The following is a 17,066-nucleotide window of genomic DNA, read 5'->3' as shown; positions in this document are numbered from 1 at the left end:
ACTCAGCGCTTCCACTGAAGCTGATGAAAATTTTGGGTGTGCAAGGTATGCAGGGTCGAGGCTTTATTGTTTTTCACTGCTCTTGTACTGTTTTAGTCCCTCTCTCAGGATTCTCTGAGATTTTGAAAATTGCATGTGCTGAATATGAAGGCCATTAGAGCAGTTTGAGGGCTATGTCTGTTCTGTCTCTTACTTGTTCTCACCAACTGGAAGTTTATTTAGTTGCATATTCTATCCCTAGTTTTTTCCCCCTCTTTAACAACATGATAATATCAGGATATCAGTGTAAATACACATGCAATTGTCAGTTAACCGTATGCTATTATTTTCAGAGTGCCTGCGGCAGTGTATCAATACTGTCAGAAGGAAGAATAACTCAGAACAAGGCATTTCCACATTCTTTGCCATGAGCCAAGACACAAAATGGGCTCATTATCAACATGCAGTTCAATATTAATATGTCTTCAGCTATCCAAAAAGCACTGTGTATTTATGTAATTTAGTGAAATGTAAACATGCATTCCTGAAGGAACAACGTGCTGCCAAGCAAATGAGATTTTATTTCTGTTTAATCAAGTGTGAAGAATTTTTGTGTGAAACAACTTTTGAGACAGTCATTGGAGCAAATTCAACACTGCTGTAAGCAGGTGCAATTCTGTTGCCTTCAAAGGAGTTGCAACTGCTCGTGACAGCTGTATGTTTGGTCAAGTATTGCTTAATAATCATTCAAGTAATATAGTCTCTATAACTAGGGTGGGAGAGAGGAAATCCTGAGTTCTAATTCTAACTCTGCTACTATCTTGCTGAGATGACTTGTTTTAAATTTTTTCTGAGGCTTAACGAGTCTAGCCAACAACATCCCAGGTGTAACCCACTATGAAGTTGGCCTTCTGTGTCACTTGTAAAATGGTGATGATCATACTCACTTACCTCAGAGGGGTGTTGTCAGTATTCATTAGTTTATGCCTGTACAGTGCCTTGAAGATGTTAAATGCCATATAATGTAAGTGATAAGTATTATGAAAATGGCTTAAAATGACCAGTACGCATATCCTCTCTTGATTCATGTGCCTAACTCCACATGACAGTAACATTGGTTTCTCATGTGCATCAAGAGGAGAATAATACACACATGGACTTGGCCTAATCCTCTTTCCAAGGATGTCACTGGAAATTTGTACTCATAGTATTTCAAGTGGAGATCATAAACAGACATGCAGAAAGTCTCACAAGTCTAATCACATGATTTTTCTGGTTCATTATTTCAAACTCAGAATGCCCAGATTGTTTGGAAAAAAATTCCAAAAGCATCCTAACATTTAGATGTTCATTTGTAATAAATCAGAATACCAAATATTTTGAGCTTCTACGTATCAGTAGTTAAAATCCTCCTATGTAGAAGCATGGAGCTATTCTTTTCATCATATGCTTAATCATGGCAGATGTCTGTTTAAGATGCCATTACAAAGTGTGACAGACCCAGGCCAGTGGGGTACAGGAATCTGGTAGAGGGCAAATATACTGGTCACTGGATGAATAGTTTTCTGTTCCCTGAGTGACCAGAGCAGGGGCTGCACTAGAGTAATCAGGAAACTGCTAGAACCAATTAAGACAGACAGGCTGGTTAGATCACCTGCAGCCAATCAAGAAAGGCTAATCAGGGAACCTGGATTTAAAAAGGAGCTCATTTCAGTCAGGCAGGGGGGAGCCAGAGGAGAGGAAATGTGTGTGAGGAACTGGGAGCAAGAGGCACAAGGAGCTAAGAGTGAGAGTGTGTGCTGCTGGAGGACTAAGGAGTACAAGCGTTATCAGACACCAGGAGGAAGGTCCTGTGGTGAGGATAAAGAAGGTGTTTGGAGGAGGCCATGGGGAAGTAGCCCAGGGAATTGTAGCTGTCATGCAGCTGTTACAAGAGGCACTATAGACAGCTGCAATCCACAGGGCCCTGGGCTGGAACCCGGAGTAGAGGGCGGGCCTGGGTTCCCCTCAAACCTCCCAACTCCTGATCAGACACAGGAGGAGTTGATCCAGACTGTGGGGAAGATCACTGAGGTGAGCAAATCTGCCAATAAGTGCAGGACCCACCAAGGTAGAGGAGGAACTTTGTCACAAAAGCTATAATTTCAATTGTGTATTTTTCCCATTTTCTATATTTCCACATATTATGGACTATGGGTTCCAGCTATATTTTATTTCCATATACAATATAATAGCTTTGACAAGTGGTGCCCAAAGACAGAATGTCACTTTTCCCCAGGGGTGACTAGGATATTCTTGATTATCTATACTAACTCTGTGCTACAGATGATAGTAATAATAACAATTTTAGCTCTTGTACTATGTTTTTTTATCTGAAGGCTTCACAGTGCTTTGCAAAGGTAAGTATTATTACAGATGAGGAAAATGGGGTATAGAAAGAGTTAATATGCCTAGACTAGAAACTATGTTTTCTGGTGACCGGCCTACTGCCTTATCCATTGGACTGCACAAGCTTCTCTGTGGTGCAACTCCAGTGGTCAGTGGTGTCACAGCAGCAATAAAAATGACCCTTTCCTAATTAATAACTTTTTGTGTATTTTTTCTAATCATTGTTCTATTCAGTATCACATACTCATTTGATTATACTCAGAAAAGTCTTACTACATTTTCTTTATTAAAGTCTATAATTTCTCATTTTAAAAATAACAATAATCAGTGTCTGAGAGAATAGGGTTTTGCAAACATTTAAATGAAATAAGAAAATTGATCTGAAATTTACAAACACTAATGCAGTACTTTCCATAACCACTTTCTCATGACAAAGTGCCTTTATTTATACCTGTTGATTACGAGTTGACTAAGAGTTACACAGACATTTTATGACTTGGTTCTTAAAATAAAGTATGTACACTCTATTTGCAAATACAGGACTTTCTGCATTTTTACTGTCAGAGTGCAAGTTGATCTCTCTGCCGTTTTTTTTTTTTAAAGCAAAAACCTCACACGACCAGTATGAGAAAATGCATGTGCCTCTGAGACAACATCATTTTGACTCTGTGAGCATTCTCTACTATGAATAGAATTACCTACCTGTCAGTCAGTCAAGGTGGTTTAAAATACCTGTGCTCCAAAAGTCTATGTGTCATCATAGATTTAAGAGTACTAGCAGCGTTCTCTGTGTCAAACAATGAAGCAATATGACTAATTAACACTCACTAGGGAATCTGAAATAATGATTCCTCTGTCTTCCCAGAGCCAATTACCCCAAATATTCAGATTAGCTACCTACTATTTCTGTGAAAGAAATGTCTTGATTTTTTTTTAAGTTAAGGTATTATGTATCATGTAGTATCATGTTATATGATGTTATGTCACATGCTGACAGCTTACAACTAGGTATAAGCTGAATTTATTGGATGGTTAATACCTGCCTGAATTAACAAGACAACCAACTTTCCCAAGCAAGGAAGTCTGGGAAATAGCTATAGTTCCTCCTTCCTTTTCAGTAGGGAGAATACATCTGATTGATTCAATCAGCCACAGTGTTTCACAATTACTTCTCTGGAAGATATACTTAAGAACATGTATTTTATTTAGAAAGATATATAATGCACACAATACACTTGAATCTACCTAAACATACAAGCCAATCCAGCAATCCAGAGTAGGAAGTCCTGCCTCAAGAAGATAGTACTTCCAGGAATGTCATTATAAACCAGAAAATTGAAGGAAAAAAACCAACAAGTTTATGAACTGTAATGTTATTCCAGAAATTAATCCCAAATTTGTTATGTGGTAATTCCAGCAATGACATTAGAATCCTTCTGATGTCCTAACAGGAAGAGAGAGGTATTGGCCAAGTATTACCTCCTCTATAAAAGGATCATAGATTAAGTATGTGTAAAAGACAATAGTACTACAATGATGGGCATGGTATAAGAACCGGGTTCAATTCCATGCTTCATCACAGAGAGCCTGTATGACCTTGAGCAAATCCTTTAGCTTCTATATACCTCAGCTCCCCATCGGTAAAATTATGGAGCCATATAAGTACCTAAGATAGATGAAAGCTCTATAGTTTTAAAATGCAAAGCTGCAACATTCTATGGTCCTGGTACAACGCCCTTAAGCACATACTTAACATTAACCATTGGGTAGTCCCACTGATTTGCTAGCTTGCGGCCTAAGAACAAATAAGTTTAAATATGAGACTTACTTTTATACACATTGCTGTCTACATATCATTGAAAGACTTGTCAGAAACAGACAGGAGTGGAGGAGCTTCGTCACTGCCCTAAACACCAGAGGCATAATAGGAACATGATGATGATGATGATGTCTATAGTATGATGTAATCCTACAACGTTTTTATATGTTATGGAGTCTTGGAAATGGAGGCATCATCCTTCTTTCAGATATGGGTACTTTGACAACTGACACTCTGGGCTTGTGACAGAGATGCAGTTAGACTATAGACTTACTGTTGTTATTTATATATTGAGAATTAGAAACATTTTTCTCAACAAAGACTTCATTCAAAATTTGTAGTTTTTTCTGCTAAAAACAATTTCAGCCAAAAACTGGAATTCCCCCACCCCCCACTGCACCTAGGGTGACCAGACAGCAAATGTGAAAAATCAGGATGGGAGGGGGGTAATAGGACCCTATATAAGAAAAAGACCCAAAAATTGGGACTATCCCTATAAAATTGGGACATCTGGTCACCCTAACTGCACCCCAACAATTTTAAAAACCCAATCTTTTTTAGAAGGAGAATGCTTGGCCATTTTCTGACCAGCTCTGATAAGAATCAACAGTGTGCTTTGCAATCAACTAACAAATAAGATGACATGATCTAAGCCCCCAATCTGGTTGCATGCTAGTTCAGACTAAAGCTGAGTGTGAATTGAGATACTAGATCTCAAATTCAAATGGTCTTTCCCCCCTTTTCAGCAACTCTGGAGAAGGTCAGATCTGAATCTGAACTCTGTTTCTCAAGCCCATCTCTTGAATTCAGACACAGAAAGAATAGATGGGAGGCAAATAGTCTTTGGTATACCAGAGTGAGCTGGAGGTTGTATAGGACTTGAGTTGTGGTTATATGGGGAAGGCTTTGAAAAGCTTTGCTAGTGACTAATTTTCATTTTCAGTGGAAAGTTTGACACACTGCATATGATGTAAAGCTATGTAACCCAATGCACCTGGGTTATTTAAGAAAATATTTCTTTCCACTAGAAACATAAACTCATAAATATTCTGATTCCTGCTACTGTGTTTGAATTACTGCACAACCCTGTTGTCTGTTACTGCACAGCCCTGTATGTAGTTAAGAGTTCGCCTTCTTTCCATTATATTACACTGCTCTACAGCCAAAATGCTTCTGAAATAAATGTAGTCAAACTTTACTAATTCTGGGTCACTGAGAATGAAAATGATGCTTAAAATTCTTGATTGGCTCTAGTCTAGCTGTTGGGCTCCAGACTACAGCAGTGGAATCTCCTGGCAGGTGATGTTAGGGTTTCCATGTTCCGTGACCGTCAAAAGGATCTTGTCCCATTCTTCTTCATGGAAGGTGATCTTGTAGCCTGCAACAACATCGATGGTGTGATGGCAGCCCTCAACATCGTTCACGATCCAGATGAGTGGAGACTGTTCATTGATTCATCGAAGACGAGTCTTAAAGCTGTTTTGCTGCATAATGGCAATGTTTTGCCATCAATTCCAGTTGGTCATGCAGTCCATATGAAGGAAACCTATGACAACATGAAACAACTTTTGAGGTGCATAAACTATGACCAACATCAGTGGCAGCTTTGTGGCGATTTGAAGGTTGTTGCTCTCTTGCTTGGTCTGCAGACTGGATACACAAAGTACTGCTGTTTTCTCTGCGAATGGGATAGTCGTGCAAGAGATTCCCACTACATCAAGAAAGATTGGCCACTCCGACAGTCATTGGAGCCTGGGAGGAAAAGTGTTCAGCATCCACCACTTGTTGAATCAAGGAAGATTTTGTTACCACCCTTACACATCAAGCTGGGTCTGATGAAGAACTTTGTCAAGGCCATTAACAAAACACAAGCAGCTTTCAAGTACCTCCGTGGAAAATTTCCAAGGTTAAGTGAAGCTAAGATAAAGGAAGGTGTCTTTGTTGGTCCTCAGATTCGTGAACTTCTTCGAGATGATGCATTTGACCATGCACTGCGTGGCAAGGAAAAGACGGCATGGAAAGCCTTCCAGTTAGTGGCAATAAATTTTCTCGGAAACAACAAGGCAGACAACTACAGGTTGTTGGTGGAAAACCTCCTCAAGGCATACAAAAGCCTTGGTTGCAACATGTCACTAAAGATACATTTTTTGCACTCTCATCTAGATTTTTTTCCACCGAACTGCGGAGCAGTGAGCGACGAGCACGGCGAGCGATTTCACCAGGACATTGCAACAATGGAGAAACGCTATCAGGGCAAATGGAGCCCATCAATGCTTGCAGACTATTGCTGGACAGTGACAAGAGATGCTCCATTTAATGAATACAAGAGACAAGCCAAGAAGCGCTGAGTAGACACTGAATAGGACTAAACAATGTACATAATAGTTTTTTGCCTTTTGTTTCATAATAAATTTTATTTATATAACCCTTTTGCTGATTTTTAAAGTGTTACATAAACAGGACAGGTGAAATATTATCATGTAAAGCAACCATAAACACATGAAAAGACCTAGGTTTACAATTTATGATTAAAACTCTACTATCTACACAATATACATAGACATAAAATGTAAAAACTTAAATATCTTAGAAACAGTAGCCAATCAGTTGTTTTAATTGTCATATTTGAATTCAGCACATCAAAATACATAATAAATACCACATTTTATCTCTGAAGCAGACGACTTCTCAAAAATTGTAGACCAGTGTTATAAACGTCTAGTTTATACTGTAAAACCTCTGTCTGAGATGGAACTTTGCATACATGGTCTCAGCCAGTGCAATACAGAGATGCACACATACACATGGATGTGCATATTGTAAGTGTATGCATGTCAGTGCACGGGGTAAACACACTGGCTCAAAAGGTTGGAAGATGTTGGCTGGCACATTTACTAGAGCAAGAGCTTTACAGCTAATATTTAACCCATTTGGGGCTTTAATGCAAAAATAATTTCCATTGCAATCTTTGAAAACAAAGTATTTGGACAGTTTTTAATTTTCTTTCTACTTATGCCTGAGAGAAGCTGCCAAGATTGACAGAGGTAGTGACACTAGGGTGACATGAGGCTGTCAAGTGAGAAATCAGTCTAAGAGAAAAAATAGAGAAATGTTTTGAATGTTCAATGTCTGGGGGATGCTTCTAGAACCCAGCTAATATAAAGATCCCCACGTCCCTTTCATCCATACCCATCGGCAGTGCAGTACTGTACCTTTAAGGGTAAAAATATGTGGCTTGTTTTAAATGTTTACTAAGTAAGTTAGGAGTAGAAAAAGCTTTTTAAAATGGCTACATATTCCACATTTAAAACAATATGCTTAAAAAAGAACTTGGAGCTGCATGCCACTTTTACATTACATGAATTTTATTTGTTTTCTCTGTCATTCTGACACCTACCCCCATTTCTGATTTATCACACCACACCTACGTTCAGTGTCCTACAGCTCCACCAAGGCACAATACCACTGCCCTGCCAGCTTTGGGCCGCTGTCATTGCTCAACTCTGCAGTACTTTTGTTATGGGAGTGGGCATGTACCAGGCACTGGGTTGAGACCACAAACTCATTTTCACTATTGACATAAATTGGGACTGAAGAACCTACATTTCTGTTAGTGAAGGTATTATGTATTCTGCTACCTAGATTGTATTGTTTATTTATCACAATCTGGCCCTTTCAGAACCTGTTACATATAAAAAGATGTGTAATTGACATGAGTTTGGCCTGCTCAGAAGTTTTCAACTGCTGGAATATTTTACTATCAAGACAGGGACTAATTTCTATGAATCAATCTAGCTAGCTACAGAATTCCTCAATTGTCTTTATGTATAACAGGTTACAGGCAGCTGTTTACTGGCTGACAGCGTAACAGGAATACTGATTTGATACAACTTCCAGCCATTGCTGGTGGTCCCGCTGCTGTCCTCTTCTGTATTGAGAAACTTCCTTGATAAACAGTGAAAACAGGATAAAAAGAAAGAAATGTATTTGCTTTAGTCATTCTCCTTCTTCAGGCTGCATCATATTACTAAGACTTAGGTGATAGAGTATGTTGTATAGAGAGTGAAACAAAGAAATGGAAATTTACCTCCACACATTATTATCTGTTATATTTTAATAGTTCTGTAAAACTTTTCTACAGTTCTTGGGAGTGAAGGGTCTTCACATTAAGAACATCTTTGATCAGAGGTTGCACATATGACTTGTGTTGCTCACAGGGGAGCTGGAACAAATTTTATAGTGGGGATGCTGAGAGCCACTGAACCAAACTGTAAACCCTGTATATGATGGAAATCACTTCAATCCAGGGGATGAAGCAGCATTCCCAAAACCCCTTGTTCCAGCACCTATGGTTGCTCATGGCCAAAAATGAAGAAGGAGTAATTATCTTTCCAACACACACACGTATACAAATCTATGAAATGTTATCAGTATTTTTATATTTACCTAGCAGTAAACTAGAAATAAGTAGAAGTTCAGTTACAAAAGTTAACTACAAAAACATTTTTAAGCAAATGCAGTAAGTTAGCAAATAACAGTAACATAAGATTAGGAAAAGGCATCAACATAGAATGCTGTCCATTTGGAGATTTTTAAGAGCAGGTTAGACAAACATCTGTCAGGGATGCTCTAGACAATACTTAGTCCTGCTATAAGTGCAGGGGACTGGACTAGATGACCTCTTGAAGTCCCTTCCAGCCCTACAATTCTATAATACCAGTCTCTGCCTTGGGTTTCATTCTTCACTCATTTTCTACAAAGAACAATAGGATTATCATTATTGACTGAACATTTGCACATGTGTTTTCTAAAAATGACAATGGAATCCATGAGCCCAAGCATAATGAAAGGCCAAAGAATGGGAGACTCATGCTAGAAATAAAATGTGAAACATATTCTGGAATAAAATTCTGGATCTCACAAGATGCTGAACTCCATCATCTCTTAGTGACCTCATTGGCATGATCAACCCTAAAGGAGCGGAGTGTGGAGTCCTTACTCACATGAGTGTTCCTACCAAATTCAAAGAGATTACTCATGTGAGTAGCTGCTTGCCAGTGGGAGCAAGGGGTTCACGTTCTGGGCAAAATTTTTCAGTTGTAATTGGTCATTTCTACATTTACTTGTCACAGAACCTTCATTGAAAAGTATTACCATATCTGACGCTCACCAGTATGGAAGCCCACTCTAAGTCTATAGTCATTTTTTTTCATTCTCTTTTGATAATAGCTTAACACTTGTTAAACATGCTTTTGGGACAGGGCTCTTCTGCTGCTTAGGGGCTGCTCTCAGCTGCTGCTCTGACGTGCTAGTAGACCATACTTCAACTCAAGATTGCCAGAGTGCACCACAGTCTAGCTAAAGTTTTATTTTAGCTGCTACCACTACCAGTAATAGGGGTCAGAAATGCCAACTGTAATTGAAAATAATACTAATAATTGGCAGTACATCGATGCATTTCACCCCAGACCTGAAAGACAGCTCTGGGTAAGCTTGAAAGTTTGTCTCTCTCATCAACAGAAATTGGTCCAATAAAAGATATTATTCATCTACCTTGTCTCTGTAATAACTTGGGATCAACATAATTACAAGAATACTACATAACAATGTATTTATAATGAGAAAGTCCTCCAATATTTCAGATTGCTGACCCTTGTTAAAGGGCTATCAGTTTTGTTTGTTCATTTGCAAAGCACCATTCACCTCTACACTACAGTTCCTATGGCATTAGCCCCTCACTTAGTGTTTTATTTCTGTTTTCAAATTTAAACATTGCTACAGAATTGTAGTGGTCTGCGAGTAGTAATAGACAGCAGAGACTGAAGCAAATGCATGTCTTAAGTAAACAAAAGGCCACAGTAGAATTAAAATGACTATGATGGGTGCTGATGGTGTTTGGCTTCTTGCAGTACACCAACATATGCTGCAGACTGGTTGGCACACATGGCTGTTGGATTTAGAAGCTTGTTGTTGAGTTAGGAGGATCAGGTATCTCCACTGCTGGCTCTCTCTGGTTAGCGAGAAGCAGGGACAAGGAAAACAAGAAATACCCATGCTGATTACTGATGTTGTTGAACATCAGTCCTTGCTATCTCTACAGCTGCTGCCGTGATTATAGCATTTTCCCCTGCAACCTTTCCTGCTCAAAACAGTTTCCTCTGCAATAGTCTTGGGCAGGCTTTCCCTGTTGGATCATGTTCCCCGAGGTGTTGCTCCTTTCAGACACTGTTGACATCCACGAGCCAAGACTTTTGTTGTATTTTCCTGTGTAAAAATATAAATCCTGTAACAGAGTTGTGCCACATTATTGCCTGGTGGAGTTCACTGCTGTAGGAGGTCATTGATTCAAACTCTGTAGCTGGTTTTTCAAGGGATGAATAATTATATCATTTTATTTGCATTTATTCAGTTTGAGATAAGGGTAAGCAGATCTCATGCTCAGCGTAGAAGGTGATCCCCTGCCCACATGGGTCAGAAAGGACAATATTGCTCAATCTGAGTGTGAGGATTATGGGGTAGGGTTCACCACCTTTGAATACATATATACTGGTTACTGCAGAACGCAGAAGATGATACCTGCAAGAAATATATGCTGGAACAGACCTGATTTGCTTGAGCACTGTTTGGGAGCTATGTGTGTCCAGAATTCTAAACAAGAAGGAAGTGTGTGGGCTTTTCATTTTCATCTTTATATTGCACTTGTATGTTGATTACTAACATTTCAATAAAAATATTTAAAAGCACACTGTGCCCACGAAATGGCTGACAGATGGAGAGGCAAACACAGTCCTGCATGATTTCAAGTTTTAAGTGCTTTATCTTGCTCAGGCTACATATTTAGTACAGCTAACCTCTTCAGTTAGACTGATACCGTCATTGTTTCAGTGCTTGTCCAAATAGCCTTTTATGTTGCAATCAAGTAACAGATATAAAATTGACAAGTTACAAAGAAAAGGAGCTTTCAGTCAACAAACAGACTAAAATCCATTATTGTGGAGTGTACACTGTGTCCTGGACCTGTAAACACATCTTCATTGATCCCGTAGAAAGATAGAAATATCTCCCCTTGTATGGTTCAATCAAGCCCCTTTTCACAAAGGCAAAGTGCAAACAATATTGAAAAAGCAGAAAGAGACTGACATTACAGTCAAACAGTAAATAATGGTTGGGCTCAGGAAACCTATCTATAACACTTCAAACTCCTGTCAACTCAAATGAAATGTATAACCTCTCTGTTACAACCCTAAGAAAGATCAAAACACAGGTACTGTACATTCCTCTTATTGTCATCCCCTCTTTACCAACTGACCAAATCAATAAGAAAAAGAATATCATGTTTTAGTTTTGCATTTTTATGAGTGTCTTGAGGTGGGATAAATCCTTTTGAGAAAGCTCTGCTCTTTGAATGTCTTTTCATTCACATTCTATTTTTAAAAACATCTGCCAAAAGGGTATTTTTAGACAAAGTTTTGTGAAGTATTCAGTGTTGTGGCTCTGCAAAGCTAAAGGCGGAGAGGATAGCAGATATGATGACAGATTGTCCTTTATATTGATTTTTTAAATTTTCTTAACATTGTGTGATATAGCTAGATAGAGTTCCATTTATTAGTAATAACGTGTATTCTATTACTTGTAAATATTTAGGATAATATACCACCCAAGATCCACCTAGAGCATGGAATTCACCCCAGTGCAAAGGGCCAGTACTGATACCTTTATTAATAAAAGCTATTTCATCTCTTACTTTATCTGATGACATGATATTGCAGAACTCTAGATCAGCATTCTTTCTAGACTACAGTTCTCATATGGTGTGACCTTCCTTCCCCACAGTTATAAAAACTATGTCTCTATCTTGTTTCTCAAAAAATAAGAATAATGGGATTACCTTGCATTAAGGTCTCTTCACACAGGGATTCTGCAAGCTCATGCAGTGTAGATAGGGTTTCTGCTCATTTCTATATAGAAGTACTCTAGATTTTTGATGGTTAGATGGTCTGCATGGTATATGGCTTAGCAAAAGCATTTCCCCATGGACAACAGGGGACTTCCTACCTTCTCTAAGGCCCTGATGCAGCAAAGCACTTAAACGTGCTTAACTTTAAGCACACAAATAGTCCTGTTGAAGTGCTTAAATTTCATACTGAATTTACAGCCTATATCTCTGAATCTCTGCTAAGTGGACCATATTCATCCCTAATTTAAGTGGGAGCAACTGCATTGAATTTTCTGGAGTTATGATCATTTACACAGGATGCACTGTCAAACCACATCTCTTTCTCCATATGTAAATGTGGTGATGTGAGGCTATCCCCATGGTTAGAGAAGTTGTGAGATTTAATTAATGTTTTTAGAGTGCTTTGAAAATATGAAGGGCTATATAGGGGTAAAGCATCGACATTACTTCGAAGTCTCATATTATTAGCTAATGTAGTTCTACTCTGAAAATTGGCTACATAAAAATTTGTTTCTGATGTCTATTCAAAGTCACGTTTGCTTATGTCACTGATTTTAAAATAAGTTTTTACTACTTATTACTCCTGTTGCCACTGCAAAGTCAACCTAACTCTGGAACACTGGCCTGGATCCCATTTTACCTCTCACACAATCAACAGAGTTGTTCGTTTTGTTCTCACTGCAGAAACTTTTATTGTTGGAAATTGGGAAGCCTTAAAGAACTCAGGTGAACTTTCACATCCCAGGGTGAATTTGCGAGTCTTAGAACAAATTTCATTTCACTTGTAAACTGAGCAGCTTTGATCTAGGAGAAAGGAAACAAAGAGTAGGGATTGACAGTCAGTTTACAACAAGGCAGAAAGTTAAGCAGGGTGCCCAAAGACTCTTTAGTAGGATTGATTTAATATATTTATTTATGATTTGAAAAAGGGGGGGAAACAGTGAGATGGCACAATTTTCAGGTGTCACAAAAGGTTAATCAAGACCATGAGGACTTCAGGGGGATCTAGCAAAGTTAGATAAATAGGCATCACAAACACTGACAAATTATTGCTGACAAATTCAAATTAATAGTTTTTGTCCTAATGTTGCACATTCTATGCTGTAAATTAACTGTACAACTAAGGGAAAAGATCTGGACATCAATGTTGGCAGTATACTGAAAATCTCTGTCTGCATTACATATGCATAGGGGTTTGGTGCAATGTTGTACACTGATGTAGAGTTTGTATACACTGTTAGGATGGTCTTGAACCCCTCAAATGGGACCTAGAAGATCTGGGTTCAGTTCCCACCTCTGTCAGGACTTCCCCTCTGACCATGAGCAAATCACTTATTCTCTGTCTACCACAGCTCCTCATCTGTAAAATTAGAATAATTATCTTTCCTTTCTGCTAATGTGTGTCTTCTCTATTTAGACTGTAAACTCTTTGGGGCAGGGTCTTTCTGCTATCTATGTTTATGCAGTGCCTAGCACACTAGACTACTGATCTTAGTGTAGTAAGGGTAATGATAATTGTGCAGTGTTAGTTAAAAATGCAGCCAAAAGGTTTGGTTGTTGAAAAAATCGAATAGAAAATAATATCTAAAATACTTTGATGCATTACACACTGTACAACAACCATATGTCCCTTGGTACTTGGTGGCATTGTTTACTCAAAGAATTATGTGTCTGTGGCCTATTGTCCTGCAGTTTCTTTCAGGTCAGCGTTTTTTCCTGTTATATATACATGTAATTCCCAAGGTCACAACCAATGGGAATTGTATGTGCACATCATGAGGATAAGGAGTATACCTTTAGCAGGTGTAGCAGTTATTCTGTGAAGCTTTAAGTGCACTGCTACAGGATGGCTTGCCCCTTAAGGGCTGGAGACATGGGGCCAGTCAACCCTAATTACTGAAGATCTGCTCCAGCCCACCTGTGCTGTTTTAATAGCCTTGAGTTGGTCTTCTGGAGGGCAGTTGATGTCCCCTTTAAAAGGCAGCTACAGAGAATGGGAGTTCTGGAGACTGTGGTGAATAAGAAGCAGGCTCCTGATACTAGAGGAGTTGAGAAGTCAGAGCCAGGAGCCGAGCTCCAGCCAGGTAAAGCCTGGGAGTGATTGCTGAATTGGGACATCGTGCTCGGAAGAAGGGCTAGAGATTCTCTGTGTAAAGGGAAAGAGACACTGAGCTGGGATTGGGGCCTGGAAAGCCAGAGTATAAGAACTAAATAAACTGGACCCAGGAGAGAATGTTTTAATTACTCTGGACTAAGTGAGTTATTAAGGGGCCCTTAATATTAAGGAGATATTAAGGAGAACAGAAGCGAGGGGTGAAGAGTGGCATCTGGCCATAAGGGTGTGTCAGGAGATGGCTAACCCTATTACAAAACACATCTAGTGAAAACACAGTAGCTAACTTGAATGAGCACTAGGGACAAGAAATGAAATCAGATATAATGTTTCAACATTGAAAATGATTTCATTAATGATTTATAGGCAAAATAAGAGGATATATTGTCTACAGTAGCTAATGGAGACAGACAGACAGAAATAGGAGGAAAATTAGGTAGATGCTTAGCAAATTGTAACCAAGCATTTAGAATGAAGTTGAGGACATTTTCCTTCACAAGTTTTATTTATCTCTACAAGTTATTGGGCAGGATACAAGAATTGCCAGGTGAAATTCTATGGTTTGTGCTATGCAGGAGGTCCAACTAGATGATGATGATAGTCCTTTCTGGCCTTAAAATCTATGCAGCTGTGAAATACTTCCTAGTTCTCTTTTATTAAACTTACCTATTTAAAGTTAATATTTATTCCTGGACAGACAATAATGGGTGATTTTTAAAAACATGTCTTTTGTGTAGAAGCCACGATTTTTATTAAATGAAATTACTTTCCCTTACAGCTTTACATTCAGAGCAGCTTCAGGTGGAGAGTAGCTTCTATGAAATGTAATCATTTCCCCCAGTGGCTTACATGGTAAAGGCATGGCTATTAAACGAGGGCAGTAAATAAATGGTGGCAGTTTTTACTGAAAACCATATGGGAAAGGTAAGGCTACTAACTGAGGATCGCTATTAATAGAGTGGGCCTTCTAAATGAAGCTTTGTAGTAGACCTGGTTTTATTTTCTTATTTTGCAGCCTGTATTCACGCAGTGCTTATGTTCTAGCTGTAGCTTATATGCTGTTGTAACATATCTCCACTTGTATCTAAAGCAGTAGCACTTCAAGGTGATTTTTGGACATTCAAAATAAAAAAGGTCTTGTTAATAAGAGGTCAGGTACAAAACCTCAGATCTGAACCCCACATCCCCAGAACTTGAATGGCAACTTTTGGAATGTGAACCTGGATCTAAATTTTGCCATAGCACCCTTCTCTACTAATAATAAACCTGCTGATTGTGCTAGCTAGGACATGTTGGTGTTAAACAACACAAATTCCATCTGTGGTACAAATTCTATTCCATAGCAATGTCCTTCATGCTTACTCTAGTTAAAATGCTTTCATTAGGAACGTCTCATTTTTCAGAGGCCATAAAAATTCATTGTTTGCTGAAGTGAATTTGTTTTTGTAGCAGATAATGAATAACAACATGGATTGGTCATCTTCAAGCCAGCAATAGATAGATAAATAGAAATGCATAGTGTACCTTTTTATTTATTAGCTTTTTCCATTATGATTCAAAAATGTGTATAGCATTAAAATGTTGTGTAGCATCCTCATCTCCCCCTGCTTTTGTCTATATGTCCATTCAGACCTCTGTCGTGCAAAGAGAACCATATGGGCAAGCCCTGCAGAAACATATGGTTCTTTCTGCAGGATAAGAGTAATGTAAGCTATTTGAGTCAGGGGGCTGTTTAATTATACATTTATGAAATTACTGTATAAGTAATCATAACAATAAAAAACTGAAAACTTGCAAGGAAGTGCCCTGCAGCCCTCCTTCCTTTAGGCATTTCACAGCAATATCTTGCATATAGTCAGAACTTGTATTTATTTATAATTTTATTTTCTGCTCTGTAAAATGTGCTCTGTGCTAATGTGTTTGCTTCAGTCGTCTCACCACAAGTGACCTTTTCAAGCCATCCTTCTAGTCAAGCCATACTCCTAATTACGAGTTGGTGTTATCCACTCAGGGTCTGAGCCAAAGCCCACATCAATCAATGGCTCACTTTAGTTGACTTAAGTGGGCTTTGGATCAGGCCCTCAGAGAACAGAAACAAACTTCATCTGCCCTAGGCAACTGACTCCATAGTGTGAATAGCAAATTATGAATGGTGAATGTGCAAAGCAAGTGCTGTGGCAATGCACACACTGGAATGTGTTTGCATAAAACATTCATTGAATAATTCCGATAAACAGTCATAAAAATCTGTCTGGATAATTTATGAAGAGAAAAAGCACTAACTGTATTAAGTTCCTTACGATAGGTTGTCTATCTCTAATAAAGATGTACTGGACCGTTATGGCAACAGAATTAAAGTAGAAAAGACTGAAAAATGTGACAAAATATTATATATACATGCAAGTTTATGGAAAAATTACTGACAATGCCCCAGAAATAGCATGTGATCATATACTTATAGGCTTTTTTAATGCATGAGTACATATGGGCAGAGAAAATTCCATGTGCAAACTTGATGATGGTATTTCCTGACTTTTCAGGGCTTGTATTTGCACAAGATCACTCTATTGTTCTAACATAACTTTTATATGGATTATTACAAATTCAACGCCATGTGTTGTCCCAACTGGATGTGTATGTAACATGTGGTGTTACACGATAGTCAGAAGGTTTATTGTACATATTCTCAGCTAAATTAAATTCAGGCTCATCATGTATAAAGACCAATATAATAATAAAAGCAAATGATAATACATTTTAATGTATTGACACTCAAGACTGTCAAACTCTGGTTGCATTAACAATAACAA

The sequence above is a fragment of the Chelonoidis abingdonii genome, chromosome 4 (genome assembly GCF_003597395.2).
Source record: "Chelonoidis abingdonii isolate Lonesome George chromosome 4, CheloAbing_2.0, whole genome shotgun sequence".
NCBI classification, from domain to species: Eukaryota; Metazoa; Chordata; order Testudines; family Testudinidae; genus Chelonoidis; species Chelonoidis abingdonii.
This window is presented reverse-complemented; position numbering follows the sequence as displayed.